This window comes from Monodon monoceros, unplaced genomic scaffold (genome assembly GCF_005190385.1).
Source record: "Monodon monoceros isolate NGI ecotype Baffin Bay Population unplaced genomic scaffold, NGI_Narwhal_1 Super_Scaffold_2, whole genome shotgun sequence".
Lineage (NCBI taxonomy): Eukaryota > Metazoa > Chordata > Mammalia > Artiodactyla > Monodontidae > Monodon > Monodon monoceros.
In genome coordinates, this window is record NW_021703776.1 from 63,684,908 (window position 1) to 63,707,160 (window position 22,253).

The 22,253-nt window shown below is 39.4% G+C and overlaps 1 long non-coding RNA gene across 1 annotated transcript in view; it reads left to right on the forward strand.

Annotated features, from left to right (window-relative positions):
- The window catches only part of LOC114901246, a 79,228-nt gene that overhangs the window by 44,778 nt on the left and 12,197 nt on the right, over positions 1–22,253 (forward strand). The gene's annotated exons all lie outside the window — the stretch shown is intronic.

Below are 22,253 nucleotides of genomic sequence, written 5' to 3' on the forward strand. Positions count from 1 at the left end.
ATATATATACACACACACACACACATACTATATAAGTACATACATACATACAGGGTCTGATTCTCTTTGCTGAGCAAAAAGGGGAAAGGTAGGAAAAACAGTTTAAAAGAGGGTAAATGAAAGTCTCCACTTAACAACTGGCACTCAGAGCTGAGAACCCAGAATCAAATTTACCAAAAGAACCAGAGCACAGATTTGCTCTGTCTCTAGATCTTATCAGAGTCTAACTTCTCTACCTTTAAAAAGTTCTGTAGAACAAACGCTCTCCCAGAGTGCTGACGATAAGCCCTGGAGGCCTGTAAAAACCCATTAGGCTGCTCAGACCCAAAAAACAGTCCTCCTAAGCATCTTGCTGCTTCATCTCCACAAGACCCGGTAGGAACAGGCTAACCATCCTGGTCAAGTGAGTGCACAGCAGCATTTCACCACTCCTGGAGAGGCAGGAAAGTGAATAACTTAAGGCCAAGGCTAAAGGAAACACAGAGCACCTTTTATTGTGGAGGAGGGGAATTATATTTTAATATGTCTATGTTGGGAGAATATTACCCAGCACAGCACTTCAAGGAGACTCATGAGGGCATCCTCTGGCCTTTAGGCAGAATCCAATTATTGCTTGTTTCAAAAATATTTGAGGGATCTTACAAAAACATATAAAGTACAAGATTTTTTAAAAAATAGATTGGGTACCGGAACTAGGTACCCAAATGGAAAAACAATGGACCTTGACCCCCTACCTCACATTATACACAGTTAATTCAAGAGGGAATCACAGACCTAAATGTAAAAGTGAAAACTCTAAAGCTTCTGGAAAAAGATAGAGGAGAATATCTTCACAACTTGGAATAGCAAGGTTTTCTTAGACAGGATAAGCAATAACCATTTAAAAATTGATAGATTATACCAAAATTTTGAACTTTTGCTCATAAAAAGACAGTGTTAATGAAGTACAAAAGAAATATACCATAGACTAATATAAAATATTTGCAAGACATATATCTGACAAAGAATTAGTATCTAAAATATGTAAAGAACTCCTACACCTCAAAAATTTGAAAAACCAAACAACTCAGTTTGGATTGACTTAAATAGATACATCACAATGGAAGATACATTAATGGCCTATAAGCCATTTAAAAGATACTCAATATCATTAATTATCAGGGAAATACAAGTTAAAGCCACAGTGAGATATTACTACTTGCATGAATAGCTAAAATAAATAATAATTTGAAAAAAGCAGACTGACAATACTAAATGTTGGGAGAACATAGAACAACCTGAACTCTCATACAGTGGTGTTGGTATAATCACTTTGGGAAAAGGACTGACAGTTTCCTATGAAATTAAACATACATCTACCCTATGACCCAGCATTTCCACTCCTAGGTATGTAGCCAACAGTTGTGAAAGCATTTCCCCAAAGAGACTGAAAAACATTCACAGCAGCTATAATTGTTAAGCAAACTGAGGTGTATTCATACAATGGAATACTGATCAGCAGTATAAAGAAACAAATTCTGGAACACATAATAATGTGGATGAATCTTTAAACATTATGCTGAGTGAAAGAATGATTTATATAAGAGTACTTACTGTGTGGTTCCATTTATATGAATTTCTAAAACAGGTTAAACTAATCTATGGTGGAAAAAAAAATCAGAACAGTATTTGCCTCTGAAGTTGTGAGGATGAAGGTAGAAACATGAGGGAATTTGCTGGACTGATGGGAATATTCTGTATCTTGATCAGGATTTGTGTTACACAAATGTATCCTCTTGTCAAAAATCACTGAATGGTATACTTGAGGTATGTGCACTTTGTTGTATGTAAATTTTACCTCACTGAAAAAAAACTAAAAAACATAACCAAATATCGAACTTTGGTTAATGCTATGCATACTAAAATGTATAGAGGTAAAGTGTATATATGTTTGAAATTTACTTTGAAACACATCAAAGAGTAATTGAAAAGGGGGATGGATATATGGAAAGACATGTGATAAAGCAAGTACAGTAAAAGGTTAATCATGGAATCCAGATGGTGGGTATACGGGTGTTAACCATAAAATTCTTTCATCTTTTCTAGATATTCAAAAGAAATGAAATGTTGGAAAAAATAAGTTAGAATTAGGAGAAAAGAAAAATAAAGGTCAGCAAAAAAGATGAAACTGAAGTTAGAACCTTATAAAGAAGCACATACCTGTGTTAGAGTTTCCTAAGAGCCAAAGCAGAAGGGGAGAGAGGGTGATGTGCAGGAGAGGAAGAGGAAGAGTCATAAGGGAAGGAGGAAAAGAAAGAGAGATCTCAGTTACATAATTAGCAATACCCATATGATTGAAAAAAATTGTTCTAGTAAAGCACCATTTTCCTGATACAAGTTTTCATGAAGAAGGCACTGTGCAATGTGTGCACGTGGTTCTATTAATTAGGATAAGGACTTGGAACAGAGACTTTACTTTTTTTTTTTTTTTTTAATTGAGTTTTGAACTTTATTTATTTATTTAGGCTGTGTTGGGTCTTCGTTGCTGCGCGCGGGCTTTCTCTAGTTGCGGCGAGTGGGGGCTACTCTTCGTTGCGGTGCGCAGGCTTCTCATTGCAGTGGCTTCTCTTGTTGCAGAGCACAGGCTCTAGCCGTGCGGGCTTTAGCAGTTGTGGCATGTGGGCTTCAGTAGTTGTGGCTCGAGGGCTCTAGAGCGCAGGCTCAGTAGTTGTGGCTCATGGGCTCAGTTGCTCCGTGGCATGTGGGGTCTTCCCAGACCAGAGCTCAAACCCTTGTCCCCTGCATTGGCAGGTGGATTCTTAACCACTGCACCACCAGGGAAGTCTTGAGACTTGACTTCTTAAACAAGCAAAAACTTCATTCATCTCTCATATAATAGTCTACAGGTAGTGCTCTGGGCCAGTATGGCTGCATTGTTCAAGGGAAGATAGGTGATTGGAGCTCCAAAATTCTACAACATAGAAAAATGCTGCAATTATCTTATCTAAGAAAAAAATTGAGTACAAAGATAGATTCTTGAAAATCTCTATCTATTCTAATATTCTATCTAATATCTAATATTCTAATATCTAATATTCTCTAATATTCTATCACTTATCTTATTAATCTACTCCAGTGTATCTTGCTGAATCCATTCCTGTCTGAACCATATGCTACGTACTAGAGCGTATGTAGCTACATACTAGAATGACAATACTAGCTTTCTTATTCCATACTTCAACAATTCTAAGATGCATAATTTTTTCCCACATTTTGACATCTCTGAAATTGTCCTGGCTCTTACAATCAGTGGCATGTCATAATTGGTGCATTTTTTTCTTTCTTAATGGTACATAAATAATAGTGTTTCTTAAAAGCAATGGCATGTTACATTTAATAAAACACAGTTATTCAGTGCTTCATGGTTCAAAGTATTTTCATCCTTTTTGAGCCTCGCAACATCATATTTTGGTGAGATGGGTAGTTATTCCTATTCCAAATATAAACATTGAGATTCAGAGAGTTTAAATGACCTCTCCAAGGTCCTCAGCTAGACTGTGATGAAGCCATAACACTAATCCGAACTCTCTAAATTTGAAAAGTCTTGCTTTCTCCCAATATTACACAAAATATTTAGAGAATGAAATCTCCATGGAAACAGGAATTTTGTTTTATTCACTACTATAGCACCAGAGCATAGAACATTACTTGGCACATAGCAGATATTCAAAGATTTATTGAATGAATTAATATTACAGAAGGGAATGAGAGGACAGACGGGAAAGAGCCCATGGACTGAGGTGGGCTGGGAAGTTTATACAGAGGGTGGCTATCCTGCCATTTTTTCTCTGCTTTGATGAGCCTCTCATTAATCACTCAAATAGCACTTACTCCATGATGCCTTAAGCTAAATATATTCACTCCCTAATGACTTGAGAGGCAACCTAGTATAATGCAAAGCCTACTGATTTTTGCATGAGAAGACCTGGTTTTAAATCCCTTCTGATTTTAACCACCTATTAGCAAAAAACTTTGGGATAAATTACTTAGCTTCAGTTTTCTCACCTACACAATTGGGAATAATAAAACCTACTGGATTGCATCATTGTGAAACTTAAACAAGACCAGATATGTGAATGTATCTGACACATAGTAGGAGCTCAATAATATTAATTCCTTTCTCTTTCCTACACCATGCTACACTTGGTCTTGGTAAACACTTCCATTTTTGTACTTCACATTTTTCTTCACATGATTATGGGTTTCTAAAAGAACCCCACCTGGTTGATATCCACCTCTGCAGAACCCAAGAGAGTGCCAGGCTCATTCTAAATGCCCTTAAGTATTTTCAGAGTTTATTCATTCATTTATTTAATCCATAAATATTTATTGTGTGCCTGTTATGTGCCAGGCTCTTTTCTAATTGCTGAAGCTCCACCAATGAATGGAACTAATGAAAATTCCTACCCCCTTGGAGGCAGATGGACAGTACATGAACAAATAATGTATGGTGATAAGTACTATGGAGAAAAATAAATAAAGCAGATAGGATAGGGGGTGGCCAGGGTTGACTTGTTGTAATATTAATATTAATATGAGTGTTAAAGAAAAGCCTTACTGACCATTGTCCTTGTCCCCACGGTGAGTCACAGCTACCCCCCCCACCCCGCAGGAGACCCTCCAACACTAGCAGAATCACCCAGTCTGGAGGATGCAGGGAAGATGCTGAATGAGACAGTGGTAGTGAACAACCCCCCATACAGCTGGAGTGTAAGGCAACTGGAAATCCCTTGCCTGCTATTACATGATACAAAGATAATCGTCCACTATTATGTTCCAGTAGCGTGACTTTCTTGAACAGAGGACAGATCATCAATATTGAAAGCACCCAGATCACAGATGCTGGCATATATAAATGTGTGGCCATCAACTCAGCTGGAGCTACAGAGTTGTTTTATAGTCTTTAGGTCCATGGTTAGTGCTACTTCTCCTAGATTCCTCCTGAGGTAAAGAAGCATTCAAAATGATTAAGTGCATTTATAATATTCTACTGTGAATATTTAACAGAATGTGTTATTGTCATTTTTTTAAGGTTACAGTGTTCTAAAACTGATAAGCATTTATATTTTCTGATTCCTATTAAATGCTCTATTTTCAAAAAAAAAAAAAGAAAGAAAGAAAGAAAAGCCTTACTCAGTTGACATTTGAGAGAGACTTCAAGGAAATAAGGGAAATGCCATGCAGATATCTGGGTTAAATTTGAAGAGCAACATAAATATTTGTAGGAAAAATAAATAGAAAAAAGTAGACAGAACATTCCAGAATGTGAGAACATTTGACCAAAAACCTGATAGACTTAAGTAGAAGGCCTGTTTGGGCAATATAAAATGAACCAGTCCAACTGGAGTATCAGGACCTTGAATACCAAGAAAAGAATTTGTATTTTATCTTGTAGACAATGGTGAACTACTGGAGCCTTTTATCCTAGAGGGTGTGACAAGATCCAAACATCACTACAGGAAGCTTAATCTGGTAGAGCAACCCATGCAGGAAATATTAAAGGGAAAGGATAGCCGTTCCATCATAGACATCTTGAGTTTGACATCACGGTGGGTTTTCAAAAACAACACGCTCAAGGAAAGGTCAAAAATACAGGCCTGGAGTTGAGAGGTGAAGGCTTGAGATTTGAGGGGTGTAGCCCATCCAAAACCTGACAGCTGATTGTAATCATCTTTCAAGAGTCAAAGGCTCTGTTTGCGAGCAACAAACAGATCTTGTTAGAATTTTACTTCTAGCCTGAAAACTGGTAGAACATTCCTCTTTGGAATTTTCCAAACTTAGGCCAAGACTAGAGAATCGAAGTCAGCAGAAATGAGAATGATACGCAGGACCTGACAGGGAGACATGCCAGAAAATTAAGTAGGAAAAAACCCTGAAAGGTGGGGCACAACGTGCCTTGGGAAGCTCAGACTCTTGAGAAATCTGGAAGAACATATATCATGCCAGATGGTTCAGCCTTATGGGAGGGCTTTTGTTTAAAAGTGTGCTCTGTGAAATGATTTAGATACCCTTCAAAAAGCAACATGCCACTGATTCATCCTGTCTGAAAAAACATACAACCCCTCACATTTGACTTTTTAATCTCACACTGATTGGAAATAACAAAAGTTATCTCTTTGCCATTTGGAGTAATTTCTCATTCACCCACCAACAAGCAGGAAGGAGGTCTCTGAAAACCAAACAGTGGGGTTTGCAAAGTTTGGGGAGAAAAGTTGCAGGAGGCAGTTGCAGCTTTATATAAGGTTCTTTTTTTTTTTTTTAATCTATTTATTGGAAGCGTTGGGTTTTCGTTGCTGTGCGCAGGCTTCTCATTGCAGTGGCTTCTCTTGTTGCAGAATGCGGGCTCTAGGTGCACGGGCTTCAGTAGTTGTGGCTCACAGGCTCTAGAGTGCAGGCTCAGTAGTTGTGGCGCATGGGCTTAGCTGCTCTGTGGTACGTGGGATCTTCCCACACCAGGGCTCGAATCCGAGTCCCCTGCATTGGCAGGCAGATTCCCAACCACTGCGCCACCAGGGAAGTCCCTATATAAGGTTCTTGAGTCCCACCAATATGCTTGTGGCTATGTGACAGTGGAATCTACCAGTGAGAAAAAGGAAAATGAAACGTTATTGAAATAAACTTTGTTCTCATGCACAAAAGCAAAGGGCTTGTCTGGAATCCTAATCAGGTGTCTTATATGCCTATAATTAGTCACTGGCTCCTGGAAAGGAAAGAGACTAAAGGCATGCAAAAAGAGAGGTCTTCCTTTCCTTGAAATGTATTTTCTTAAATCTTTAAATATGTTGCTTACATAACCCCCAAAAGAATTTTTTTAAACTATGTAACTCCTCACATATTTTAAGTTGTCATCTAAAATTTTTCATCAGAGGATAAGATGATGATAGATTGCAATTGGGATAAATATTTCATGACACTATTTGATAAAATAGGCTTTAACTTCCCAACGAATAAAATACCCCAAGTCTTAAAGAGATCATGTAAAAATTTTATAAATCAGTTTTATCCGAATCCAAAAAATTTGCTTGTCTTGCAAGACATTCCAGTTAACTTTAAAAGAATCAGCATCACTAACGTATACTGTTTAGCTGTTCCAAATCCAGAGCTTCCCCACAAAGGCCAGTTATTCTACTTCTAATGCCAAACTTCACTCATAATAGAAATATGAGTAAGATAGGCAAAGAAGGGAAGCCCCATGCATGTAAGGAAACTTGATTAATAATAAACAAAGGTGTCATCACCAAACCAATATTTCTTTCTTGGGTTTTACTTCTACATGCGTCTACAAAACATAAGAACATTTTCCTACACAGCCAAAATAGCACTGTCGCACCTAACAAAAATAGCAAGTCCATATTAAAATTTCTCACATGTCCCCCAAATGCCCTTTATGGGATGGTTTATTCAATTCAGGATTTAACCCTGGGCCATATATTGCATCTGATTGTTATATCCCTTAAGTCTCTTTTAATCTAGAACATGCATTCTACACAGGGATGATGTCACCAAGGGAGTGAAAACTGGTTCTTGGGAGATGAAAAAAAATCTTACCTTTTTATGTACAAAGCACAGATATACATATAGTACATAAACATATACAGAGTATGCCTGTAATATTGGATTTTCATGTTGCGGGGACAATTAGGAAAAAAATGTCTATAAAGGTCCCCAGGGGGCAGGGGGATGAGCAATAATGAAAAAAAAAAGGTTGAGAAATACTGATCTAGAACAATCCCTCCTTCATGATACCAATAGATTCCTAAATCAGTATTTCAGTGTATTGCCTTATTTGGTTCATAAGTGATGTTTTCATAGCCCAGGGCAATGCCGTATTGTAAGATTTAGTATGAGTAAGGTGGCAGACATGGAAATGTGCTGCTCAGATATCCCCCCAAGAAAGGACTTGCTGCCCAGCTAGGAGGAATGTGCCTAGCTGAGATTCCTTAGCTTCTCAACCAAGGTCACACTCTCTCAGAATGGCCCCCACCAATGAGCAAGGCTGTTGCACAGGGGCCTGGCTATTTGCACCCTACAGGAAAACTACTAAGGGGCAGTCTCGGCTCTGGAGCTCCCCCACTGATCTGGCAGAGATGGTGTGGGATCATTATTACAGTCTGGCGACTCCATATGCCCAACCCTGCTTTCTCCTTTTTTCTTTCATGGATGTCACTCCCCAACAGAACATTGGCACTCCTAACTCTCAGCATCTTCTTCCTGGAGAAGCAAGCTGGCTTGTTCTTAACAGATCGGATTTATGAAAGAGTGAGGAGGTTGAAGATTTGGAAGTTGTCTCCCTTAAAACTGTAGTCTCGAATTCTTCACCTACCCCAGGTATATGGAACCAGTCAGGGTTCAATGAGAGAAGCAGAACATTAGGAAATATATATATTTAATGCGGGATTTTTTATAGGGATTTGATATTACACAAGTGGGGGAGCTGGTTACACAGCTTATGTGAGCCTCTTTCTTCTACGTCTAGTGTTGAAGCCTGAAATCCCCAGAGAAAACATTTGGGAAAGAAAGATGGCCGTGCAGTGAAGGAAGCAAGGGCCTCTGAGCCGCCAATTCTAACGATGCGGTAATCTGTAGGAGAAGCTGGGGTCCTTCATCAGGGAACTAAACACATATCTGGTCCAGGAGTCAGAGAGGTTGGAGAAGCTGCAGGCCCGGCTGCTCTTCCATCCCAACGCGAGCCAGCGGGCCAGCGACAGCATGAATGAGCTGCAACAGCACCTGTGCCTACACCAGCCTTCCACGTGCAAAACGAGTTATGCTGCTCCACTGCTTCACTTTTGCCTTCCCAGCTCACGCAAAATGTCTCTTGAAGCCCACAGTAACCTGGGGCTATGTAAGCAAGAGGAGGCCCTAGTTTCAGTTTAGCTGAGTTGATACACAAATCCACCCAGTAGGCGTCTCCAAACCCAGTTTAAGGACCACACAATTAACCAATGGCAAAGGGTCAGAGAGCCTTTCTAAAGGTTGTGCTTGGAAGTTTAGGATTAAATTTCTAGCCTTGTTGTGTATTCTAAAAGTGAAGGTGTTAAATCTAAAACTCTGTAAGCGAGGAAGGCTATTAGGCCTTTACTCCAGGGCTTAGGCACTAGAGTATGTGGAGGGGTAAGGGAAGCTTTCAGTCTTACAGACCTGGGTTTGTGGGGCCGTTGGCTGTTAACCTCTCTGAATTTCAGTTTCTTCATCTGTAAAAGGGGCTGATAATCCCTACTTGGCAGAATTCTGCAAGGATTACATTACGATGGCATACTCAAAGCCCACGTGCACGGTGCCTGCATACGGTAAATGCTTAATAAATGGCAGCTATTATTTCAAGCATGTCATAGCTTCCAGATTAGTAAAAGCAGGTTGAGATCTTAGATCTGCTGAATCTTTGGAGGATCACTCACACAAATCAAAGACTGCTTAAGCCAGGGTTAGAATTCACAGAACCGTCAGTCTGTGTCCCATAGAAGCAGAGTTCTCCATGTCCTTGAGTTTCAAGAGTAGGAAGGAGAAACTAGGCAGTCCCAATCGTTAGCTTTCTATTGACGAATGCCATCAATAGCTGCAGGCAAAGGCAGCAGTCCATAGGAAAGCGTGCTCCATGTTGCTATTGCAATTGAATACTTCCTGAAGGTAGGGGCCTCCTTCACGCCTCAGAGAGTTGGAATTGACCTGAGAATCATGGAAGCAAATAAAGTTGTGAAGGATGGGAAAAGGTCATGCCTGTCCTATCATAATTTGATTCTCTCCACCCCCTGCTCTCCTACACCAATGTATAACTTAAGGGCCACAAACATACTTCCTGGTCAGAATGCACTTGGTCCTGAGTTAGTCAAGAATCTGGTTGCAAGAAACAGAAACCCAAGTCAAATCAGCTATAGGCAAACAAATAAATAAGTAAACAAGGATGAAAGAAAGAAGGATGGAAGGAAGGAGTACGATTATTGTTTATCAGTTTATTTTTTTTTTTTTGGTTCATGCAATAGGAAGTCCAGGAGGAGTAGACCTCAGGGGACTACAGGGACTTAGCAATGCAGTCAGATTTTCTGCCTGTTTCTGTATCTCTCTTTTTCTGTCTGTCTGTCTGTCTGTCTCTCTCTCTGTCCTCTCACTTCACGTCTCTGCTCTGTTTACATTCTCTCCTACTACAGATGAGCTTGCTCCACCTTGCTGTGGGAAGAAGAGCATGGTTCAGACAATTACTGATTATATCATCTCAGTCTAGTGATATCAACTTCCTTCTCCCAAAGCTTGAAGTAAAGCCCCAGGGAAAGACCCTAATTGGCTCAGCTTGATGCACAAACACATTTCTAGCCGATCCCTGTGGCCAAGTAAATATATGGAAACTATGGTTGGCCAAGTCTGGATCTCAGGCTCACCAGGCTGAAGACTGGTTTGGCAGCCCATTAAAACGATAAGAAGGAGTGGATCGTTTCTCCCAAATGAAATAATATGCTGTACCAGAAGAAAATGGGGGAGGAGATGCTAAACAGACACAATTGACAGGTATCCGTTACAGATCCTGTGTGTCTCAGGGTTTTGTTTTGTTTTCCAATAAATGTCTCTGAAAACAGAGACTTTTACAATTGCAAGGGAAAAACGCTTTATTGACAGGAAGAGGAGAAAATGTGTAGGAGGGAGGAGCTAGATGAATAAAGCTGTCATTAAACCTCTTTTGGAAAGTATATCATCTCTTTGTGACTTCAGGTATTTAACCTCTGGGAGTATGAATCTCATATTTTCTTCTACCAGCCTCTAATCCCAGTATCTAAGCCTCAGGGGATAAGAGTAGCACCTAACTTGCAGGACTTCTATGAGAATTATATGAGTTAATACAAGTAAAATATGTAGTATAATACCTGATGCACAGAAAGCTTTTATAAATAAAAATATAATTTGTGTATATTTATGTAGCACCCATGTCCCCACTACATACTGAGTGCTCTTGGTTGCAGATACCTGCAACTCTCTGCTTAGAATTCTTTTTCTGGCCCAGAGAGATTCATTTGGAGAATGAACGCTCCCTATATCAACTCTCAACTGACAGGAGTTAGTGGATAAATACTCTAGCTTCCTTATCCCTCAGTGAGACAACTCTGAGTTCCCCAGCATGACTGTGCTCCAACTGATTCATCTGAGAATAAGACCCTTTTTTTGGCTTCTTTTCCTTCCCTGTCTTACTACTTCCCCTCCCCTAATGGTGTTTTCTGGAATCACCTCCTAAATAAACTAGTTGTACTTGAATCCTTGTATCAGGATCTGCCTCTGGGGAATCTAAACTAAGATAATACATTTGCAAAGAAAGTTTGTGAAAGAAAATGCACCAGAATGTTCACCATCTTTACGACTGGTGGGATTGTAAATGATTTTCCTTTTGTCATCTATATCTAAAACATTTTTCCCAAATATGAACATGGATAGCAACTAACTGATTACTTAAACAGTCTAAAACATTAAGCCTAGTTTTTAGTTTCTACCGAACCTGTGCACCTTTTCCTTCTACCTACTTCTAATTCTATGAAACTAATAAACAGTCTTCTTACTTTTATGCCCATTAAGTCCATGCCTAGCCCTATGCCTTCACTCATACTTTATCCAGTGCTTTCTATTAATCCTACCTCTTCCACAAGGCCTCCCTTATTCACTCCACCCCATGATGCCATTTTGTGTCCATTTCTTCTATGTATTATTTAATTGACATATTAATTCTTCCCATACCTTACATCATTTTAAAGAGATACATGTAAAATACTACTTTGCTGTGGGTCTCTCAACTTTCTAGAATATTTGGATCAGCAGTAGAACTACTTTCAACACAAAAATGGTGTTAGACCAATTCAAGATAAAATACTCCCTCCCCAATTTATTTACGATAGTATCTGAGCTGCATCTGCTCTTTCAGTCTTTAACAAAGGGGCTGTTTTACAGGACAGCAGCAATGGGGGAAAAAAAGCAAAGAACAGAAGCTGGCTCTAATGCACTCATTCCACCATCCATAAATGATCTTTTCATGAGGACACAGCCGATAAGGAGAGAAGGAAAGACAAAAAGCATTCTTGACTTAGGGATGGAATAGCAGCTCCCCCTCTGTGTCTGGTTCAGTTGCTCAGAATGGCTTTCTTATGGCTGTGCCTCTTGTAAATTATGAGTCTCTCTCTCTTTCTCTCCCCCCATCCTGAGGCTTCATATTAAAGACAAGACGCAGCTGCCAGGCCTCCAGAGATTTCCCAGCAGTCTACTATGGTGAAATAAAATACCATGTTATGCTGTAAAACTAGCTGGTCCTTTTTTCACATGGGCTGTGCTATCTCATGGCCTGGACAAAGGATCACAGGCCTGGACACTTACTGCTTTTCCTGAGATTTGTAGAATGATCTTCTAGACAGTACTCAGTCTTTTTGTGTTCCAGCTTCCCAGCATGATATTTATTATTATCTCCTAAAGGGACTGTATACATTTGTATAATACATGTACACTCTACCTTCTTGAAATACTGTCCTGAAGGAGGGCATTTGGTTACCATTAGAGCAACTATTTTACTTCCAAGGAGAGAGAGGTTTTGTGGCCCTGTTGCCACAAATGATTTGGGACTTTGACAGGCTTGTGATCTTGCTTATTTGCATCTTTTGTGTCATTACTACCAGAAGGATTGCATTATATAAATGGGCTGAGGTTTATACATAATGATTGGTTGAACTGCTTCTGATGTTGCAATCTTAGCTTATCTGCCCAGAAGAAAATGGATCCAGCTAAAATAGGTCTGTAACCTTACATGGAGATTTGGAGTACACTAGTGAAATCGAATTGGAGACTATCTTTAGTTAAACAGTTAAAACCCTACTAGAGACTGAGGCTGAAAGTAAACATGATGCCCTGTGTTTATTTCTCATATCCTGATTGCGATCTTTAAATAACAGGATAAGCTTCAAATCCCAGCAAAGCCTTGAGTAATTAAGCCTATAGAAGAGGAGAAGGAAGAATGTGAGAAATTACTGAGTCGTTGCGGATGACAGTAGCTCTCCAAGTGTCAACAGACCTCTACGCACATTCCTTTCTCCCTCTCCTGTTTCACTCTGTTTATTAGCTAGCAAATAGGATAAATGAAGATTCCCCCTTCCTGTTGATATACATTGTTTTTCAGAAGCCTTTAATAGACGAAAATCATCAGGTGTTAAGTATCAAATGTCTTTCTAACCTCTTTGTGGGGTGTACGTGGGAGAATATGTAAAGATCCAATTAGCGATATGAATGTTAAATTTATATGCAATTAGATAAATAGGTCCCTTTGAGACTACACAAGTAAAATCGGAAAGTAGTTCAATTTACCAACTGAGGGGCAAAGATGGAGTCTTAATGACTTTTCTATCTTTTTTGTAATAGGTGTTCAATAAATATAGTTGGGTTGAATTATTAAATTGAAAACATCCATGCCCATTTTGAAGAACATAATCTGCAAGGAAATTATTAAATGCAATGAATATATAAACTATACCTTGAACTACTTCTCTGCTTTTCAATTGAGAGGTTAAAATGCTTTCCAAGTATAACTTGTTAATTTTACAATTTGTAACAGTCCCTGAAGGAAGGGAATTAACAATCACCATCATTCCATTTTACAGATGTGAGAACTGAAGTGTAAGGTGCTCAGACCAGCATGGGTCAGTGAGTCAAAGTCAGAATAGAATGATATGTAAATGGGACAGATGGAGCAGAAGTGCAGCCTACAATCTACTTTAGGGCTCCTTTTTTATCTCTTTCCCCTCTGACTGTATAACAACTTGGGAAGCCCTGGCATTACACCCTGGCACAACAAGAGAAACTTCTTCCTGCCCATCAGAGGGGTACAGCAAGGAGGAAATCCTTGGACTCAGTCAGGGCAGAGCCTCTATTTAGTTCCCCACTGTGTGCCCACCTCCACTCCATACACCCCAAGGCCCACGTAACTCGGAACTTGGCTTTGCCCTAGTGAACTCTGGTCAAGTGAAAGAATAAGTGAGTGGATGCCTTGTGACTCCCACTTGGGCATTTGAACCACTAAATCAATATTTCTTAAAATGGTACAGTCATGCCCCTTTAGAAGAGAGAAAATAAAAGCCCCCAGCATCATTTCTCTGTAATTGTCCCTGCAAAAACAGCAATAAGAATCTCTCCAGATGGACATGGGACCACATGCATTTGGTTCTAGCGATGCCCTTTTCTTTTCTTCTTTTTAAAATAAAATTATTTATTTATTTATTTTCGGCTGCATTGGGTCTTTGTTGCTGCGCGTCGGCTTTATCTCTAGTTGTGGCGAGCAGGGGCTACTCTTCATTGCAGTGCGCGGGCTTCTCATTGCTGTGGCTTCTCTTTTTGCGGAGCACCGGATCTAGGCACGCGGGCTTCAGTAGTTGTGACGCACGGGCTTAGTTGCTCCGCGGCATGTGGAATCTTCCCACACCAGGGCTCGAACCCGTGTCCCCTGCATTGGCAGGCGGATTCTCAACCACTGTGCCACCAGGGAAGCCCGATGCCCTTTTCTAATAAAACAAATATCTAAGTAAACAAATAAACACAAATACCATATATGAGGAAAAGTCTTCAATATGTTATGAAGTGAGAAAGTTATAAAATAGTCCATTCACTGGGCTACATGCTTTTAAATGTATTATCTCATTTAATCTTCACAAAAACCTTCTGAGGTGGGCGTTCCTTTTTGCTCCTTTTTATAAATACAGAAACTAAGGGAAGTTATGTAACTTGTCCAGAATCACACAGCTTGAAAATGAAGATTTAAAACCAAGTCTGGGGGCTTCCCCGGTGGCGCAGTGGTTAAAAATCCACCTGCCAATGCAGGGGACATGGGTTTGAGCCCTGGTCCGGGAAGATCCCACATACCGCGGAGCAGCTAAGCCCATGCGCCACAACTACTGAAGCCCGTGCACCTAGAACCCGTGCTCCGCAATAGGACAAGCCACTGCAATGAGAAGCCTGCGCACTGCAACGAAGAGTTACCCCCGATCTCCACAACTAGAGAAAGCCCGCTCCCAACAACGAAGACCCAATGCAGTCAAAAATAAATAAATAAAATAAATTAATTAAAAAACAAAAAAAATAAAACCAAGTCTGTTTGAATCCAGAGTCTGGCATCTTATTGCCTCTCTCTGGTTCTTACTTGTACTCTGGCTTTTTGAATCCTCTCTTCCTTCTCTCCTTTTTTTTTTTCCTCAATTTCTGTATCTGTCTGTTTCTATTCTCTCTCTCTCTCTCTCTCTCTCACCTCTCTCTCTCACCACATATGTTTATCTATGGATAGCTTTCTTCACATTCTCCAAGGGGTCCACTATTTAGAGAAGTTTCATTGCCAGAGAAGCTTGCCAAGCCCAGATTCAAAGGCTGAGCGTGGAATCTGCGACTCCAGCCACTAGGTCATTGCCTCAGGTCACTGCCCAGCTGCTGAGCACATCCCAGACTCACAGACTCTGCGTGGGCTGGGGCTGTCCATGCATTTTGTCACTGGGACTTGAAAACAGCAATTTTTAACTTCAGAAGCAGTGTTTAGAAATGGCTGCCACTTAGAGTTTATCAACTAGTTTGTATGAACATATGCTATCAATATAAATAATTTGCATCAGAGATTTGCTTGGGTTCTCCTGTAGAGACACTCTGCATGCTCCAGAAATTGTGAAGATCAAAAGATTATCCAAGCAGCAGTGGCACGTCTTCCTTTGCTTTAACACATATATACATGCTTCTAATAGCTAACATTTCGGTAATGACTGTGTACAAAACACATGCTAAGTGGTTTGCATACATTATCTTATTTAACCAAGTGTTACAGGGGCTAAACAATAGCCCAACTGTCTCTTACTGGTACTTGGCAGAGCCAGCTCTCTAATACAGGTGCACCTCATGTCAGGGCTTCATGTCTCAACCCTTCTGTTCTCAGTGACAAGCACTAGGCCATCCTTGACAGAGATGAAAACAGCCCAGCAAGGAACTTGGAATCCAGTAGCAAAGATTTTTTAAATGTTTACAAGTATAACAACAAAGGACAGAATGCAACCTAATATTACCCTCTCTGTCCAATGGATAAGGAGTAGTAATGATTTCTTTAAAAGAGAAAATCTTTAATTTGTGTGTGACGCTCTTAAAAAAAAAAAAAAGAACTTGGAGTAAAGAGGAAACCACAGAGCATTCTCTAAGATGGGCAGCCTTCCAAACATCACAATTACTTCTGTGGAAAGCAGAGCTAAGACTGAGGGGGTGAAAGTCCAGAAAGTCAATGGCCAGGGTGGGTTTAAAACTTGTTTTGTGCATCTGGAGATAAAGAAGTCAAAGGGCCAAGGAAAGATTAGAGTTAATGACCCACATGGCAGTCAACCCTTAATACTGGAGGGGTGGCTGCTACCATCGAAAGAGCACAGAGGCTGAGAATTCGAGAATTAACTACTAACACTGGAGAGCCCTTGAAGGCTGAGACCTTTCCTTGGTTTATTTTGTTTTGCTATAAATCATTTACTTAATACACTGTAGTTCTTAAGATAGTACACGCTGTATTAATTTATGACCATTATCAGGTTGAGGGAGAAAACACAAAGTTTGTATACAAAAGAAAATATCTCCCAAATTGTTTTATTTAGATACATGATTGGGTGTAGGAAATCAATGCCAAGACTCATTTTTAAAGGGTTGCCTAAACTCCAACAGTGTTTAAGTGATTCTAAATCCCAGTCAAATTGCAATGGAGTGGTCTTCCCCACCAAAATTATATTTTTCATAAATGTCTATCCATTGTGACTTTAAAACATACTCAAAAGTTTTGGAAGAATACAGAGCTAGGGAGTTCAGTAGCTTGGTGAGAGAATCGTAAGAACTAGACCTTCTTCAATATATGTTCATCAAAAACTCTATTTTTTCAAGATGAGAACATTTATTCTTCTAATTCATTTTCCACTTACAATCATATCTCTTAGTTGGGATGCTTCATGGAATGGTAAAAGAAAAAAAAGCTATAATGCAACTATTTCTCAGAAAAAGAAGTTTGTTTATACTACATTTGCCCTTTAAGGGTTATCTGATTGCAATTATCTTTCTCCAAAAAAATCTTGCTAGAACTTGCAAAGTTCTAACAGAAATTGGTAGGGAGCAGTCAGGCAATGGCAAGTACAAGAGTGAAAAAAACATAAGTCCTGACTTTGAAAAGTATTTACATACATTCCAGTGCATTCCAAACACATAAAAAATAAACTTAGCAAGGAAAGGCACTTCATGCCCAAAATTGAATCTTTGAAGCTGGGATCTGAATAAAAGAAACACTTCATGTTACTGCTACACGTAGAGAAACAGAGCAGAAATTGTAGGCCCAAATGCAGTGTTCCTGGAAGATTCGTGAGAGAGAAGGCAAACATACACCAAGTAGATACTTCTCATAAGGACATGCTTTGCAATTTGAGCATTTTTGAACTTGCAATGGAATTTTAAAGCCATCCAGAAACAACAGATGTTTGAACCCAAATGATCCAACGTCTTGATGCCAAAATTAGGGCTCTGAAGAGGAACGTTAGAGTTGTAACATATGAAGAACTACTTCAGGAACTCTTCTCCAGGGAAACAGTTGAAAGAGACTTATTCTATGGCTTGCTGACCCATCCTTTTATCTGTGCCCGTTTATACTCCAAGTGATAAAAATTTCTGTCAAATGAAAATATTAATAAATAAATGCAAGTTTCTTTCCTAGGTGTAACTTCAATCTCCTCTCTCTCCCCTTTGAGCACTCTATCTCTAAATTGAATTATGAAACCAGGAGGAGGACTTTTCTAAACATTATTTATCCCCAAACTTTTACATATGAAAACCAATAACGGGTTATGGTTGAACCTACCCAGCACAGAATTATATAGCTAATTAGCTGTAAGCAGCAAGTCAGATATTTCAAGAAAGCCAAAAAAAACTGGCCAATACCAACTCCCACCAACAATAAATAAGCAAACTCCACTTTACAAGGTACTTTTTTTTCCAGATTAAATAGGTAACAGATAAATGCCAAATCTCTGCTTTTACTTGGTTTAAAGGATATGTCGAGGTTGCTGTATAATTCTAAAACAAAGTTGTTGCTTTTTCATTACCTTGTCAGATCAACTTTTCCCCCACCTCTCTCTGTTAAACAAATAAATGCAACTTAGACATCAAATCCCTTTATTCAATTTTCAAAGAAACTTTTTGTACATCTCATTCACCGACTAAACTTCCCATCAAGTTAGCAAGGTTTATTGGTTTCCTGAAGGATGTTAGCATAAAGATATTTCTTATTTCAGCCACACAACTACTATAAAATAGCGCCTGTGAGGAGAAAGTGGCAGTATGGTCATGGTTCCAAAAGGGAGCCAGGAGCTCAAATTGTAAGTGCGTTTTAAAAATAGCATAGCAGCTATGATTATAGTTTAGCTCCACAGCATGTAAGCGTGGTATGAACAGGAAATGGGAGTACATCTTCTGAGCCTGATAAGATTCTCTAATGTAAGACATATGCTCTGTATCTTAGCTGGAGAGCTAGACCTAGCCAGAAAGAAGAAAAGCATATATGTTTATCTTTAATCCAAATATTAAACCTATCAACCTTGGAAGATTTTTTGAATTGCTATTGAATTAAGTGATGAAGTCAATGCAGCATACATTCAAAAGTGAAAAAAAAATACCTTTATAAAAATACCTTTATTAAAAATGAAAATTTGAAGTAACTTCCAGAGGAAAATTAATTAAGTGAGCTACGCATACTAAGACTGTGTTATCTCAGTGCAAGCTCCGAAGGGCAGAGCCTCTCCTTAGAGAAGTCAGTGCTAATCAGGGGACACTCCAGATAAAAGTTGAATTCACTAAGGCTCGCATGTTTTAAGAACATTTTACAAAGTCAATAATTATTCCTAATTCTAGTTATGACAAATAGAAACGTGACAAAATGCCCTTGAGTTTACTCCTACATTCTAGGAAGGAACTGATGGTTTAACCATATGCTTCCAGATTAGCATTGTAGAGAATGTATAAGATAAAGCAACAAGGCTTAGCAATAGGTACATGACAGTACAGCAAAGTACAGATTGACTTATTACATCACCCAATTTTATTGTCCACATTAGAGACAATGAAAAGGAGCTGATACCAGTGCCTATCATCAAAATACAAATTTTGATTTATTACCCTTTTATGCAAATCATAGTAAAGAAAACCTTTAACAGCTGGAAAAGAAACCCCCCCAAAAAAGTACTTTAGTTTCTAGGCTCTCTTCCTTTACAAACAGAAGGTTAGGAGATTTTTCTGGTTATTCAGTATAAGAATAATTTGCTCATTCAACAAAAATTTATCAAGTGCTTCCTATGCATGAGGCACTGTTGTAATGGCCTAGGGCTATAGCAGTAGGAAAGACAGACAAGGAGCTTACATTCCAGTAGAAATCATTCAGTAAATACATAAACAAGAGACCTTGAAGGGTAATGAGTGCTGTTAAGGGAATGAAAGGATGATGTGTAGAGAAAAACAGAATAGGTGGGGACCGTTTTAAATAGGATGGTCAAACAAAGGCTTGCTTGAGCTGAGACCTAAATGATGAGAATCCAAATGGGTGAACACACAGGAGAATGTTCTAAGGGTAGAGGTAAGAGCTAGTACCAAAGGTCCTGAGGTCAGAACAAACTTGACTTCTTCAAGGAATAGAAACAAATTCTGTGAGGCCAAAACATGGTGATTGATGGGGAGCGGGGAAGAGAGGAGGTTGGGGAGTCAGTAAGGAGCCAGATCATATAGGACCTATTGCTGTACCTTGGTAAGAAGTTTGGATTTCTTTTAAGGAATAATGAAACGTCATTGGAGAATTTTATGTGACCTTGATATGATTTTTGTGTTTTTTTAATTATAAAATATTTCAGGTATCCAAAACTGTATAGATAACAAGCATATGGATACTGCAAGAAATTAGATTCAGTGAAATCCCCATGGTACCCTTCTCAATCCTATTCCCCTCCCTCTTTTTTCTTTTTTTTAAAGATTTATTTATTATTTATTTATTCATTTTATTTATTTTTGGCTGCATGGGGTCCTAGTTGCGGCACGCAGGATCTTCGTTGAGGCATGTGGGATCTCTCTTTGCCACGTGTGGGCTTCTCCCTAGTTGTGGTGTGTGGGTTTTTTCTCTTCTCTAGTTGCGGCGTGCAGGCTCCTGAGCGCGTCGGCTCTGTAGTTTGCGGCACGCAGGGTCTAGTTGAGGCACACCAGCTCGGTAGTTGCGGCACACGGGCTTAGTTGCCCTGCAGCATGTGGGATCTTAGTTCCCTGACCAGGGATCAAACCCGCATCCCCTGCATTGTAAGGTGGATTTTTTACCACTGGACCGCCAGGGAAGTCCCTCCCCTCCCTCTTTAAAGGTAACTCCTATTCTGAATTTTATGTTTATAATATTCATTCATGTTTTTGTGCTTTTACCACACACACACACACACACACACACTCACACTCACACACATGCATAAATGTCCATAAACAATATGTGTAACACTGCTTTGCTTTTTTAAATTAAGGTATAATTGATATTGCATGTTTTTAAACTTTATATGAATGGTACCATACTGTACCTATTCTGCAACTTGCTCTTTTTCCCCTCTGTTGTATTTTTTTGAGATTTATTCATTCATATGGAGTTCTTATTCATTTATTTTAAACAACTGTTTAGTATTCTTTTATATTAAAATACCATAATTTATCCATTCTTTGGCTGATGGACATTTATGTTGTCTTCAATGCTTCTGTTCATATCTCCCTGAGCAGGTAATGGAATATAGAGAGACAAGAGCGGAAACGTGAAAACCAGTTAGAAGACTCTTCAGAGTGCAGCAGAAAGCCAGCGGTGGCTAGGGCTAAGATAAAGCAACTGAGATGAATAGACAGGGAGAAATTTGGTATACATTTTGGAAATGCAGCTGATTGGACTTACAAATGGATTGATAGGGAGGAGGGGTTGCAGAGAGACGGTTAGAAATCAAGGATGAATTGGGCTTGAGCTATTTTGGCCTTGAGCTATTTTTCGAGGGCATCTAAAGGCCCAAATCTTAGGACTTCAAAAAGTAACATGTGATGTGATACCTTTCTTCTCTAGTACCTTGCAATGTACAATATTAGGTACTTCATAAAATTCTGTTGAATGAATAAATAATTGAATAAATCATAGACTTTAGGGCTTCCCTGGTGGCACAGTGGTTGAGAATCTGCCTGCTAATGCAGGGGACACGGGTTCGAGCCCTGGTCTGGGAGGATCCCACATGCCGCGGAGCAACTAGGCCCGTGAGCCACAACTACTGAGCCTGCGCGTCTGGAGCTTGCGCTCCGCAACAAGAGAGGCCGCGATAGTGAGAGGCCCGCACATCACGATGAAGAGTGGCCCCCGCTTGCCACAACTAGAGAAAGCCCTAGCACAGAAACGAAGACCCAACACAGCAAAAATAAATAAATTAATTAATTAAAATAAATTTGTTAAAAAAAAAATAATAGACTTTACAATTGGTTCTCTGTGGTATACTGGGATTATATTGAGATTTAGTTATATGACAACGTAGAATATTTTCAGATGAAATGAAATGAAGTGGGGTTTTGTTAAAATAATCAAGAGGGGAATGTGTGTGTTTGAGGATTATTAGTAAAACAAGATTGACTCTAAGTTAAACATTTTTTTTTTTTTTTTTTTTTTGCTGTACGCGGGCTCTCCTGTTGCAGAGCACAGGCACCCGACGCGCAGGCTCAGCGGCCATGGCTCACGGGCCTAGCCGCTCCGCGGCATGTGGAATCTTCCCGGACTGGGGCACGAACTTGCGTCTCCTGTATCGGCAGACGGACTCTCAACCACTGCGCCACCAGGGAAGCCCTGTGTTAAACATTTTTGAAGCTGAGTGATGGGTATATAGAAATTGCACTTTTGTGAATGTATGAAAATTACCATGATAAAAAGTGTAAAAAGAGATATGAAAAAATTTTAGTTATCTTCCCATCAGGATGTGAGTTGCCCCAATATGGCGTCAAGTAAACATAACCACTCCACGTAAGTAGGTTGTCAGAAAATTCAGGCGGTCCAGGCAAAGTTCTTAACCTTTTGGGGTTTACAAATTCCTTAGAGAATTTGATGAAACATGTGAAAAATTTTCCCAGAAAAAAAAATACACATATACACAATTTTGCATAAATAAATCAGGATTTTAAAAATT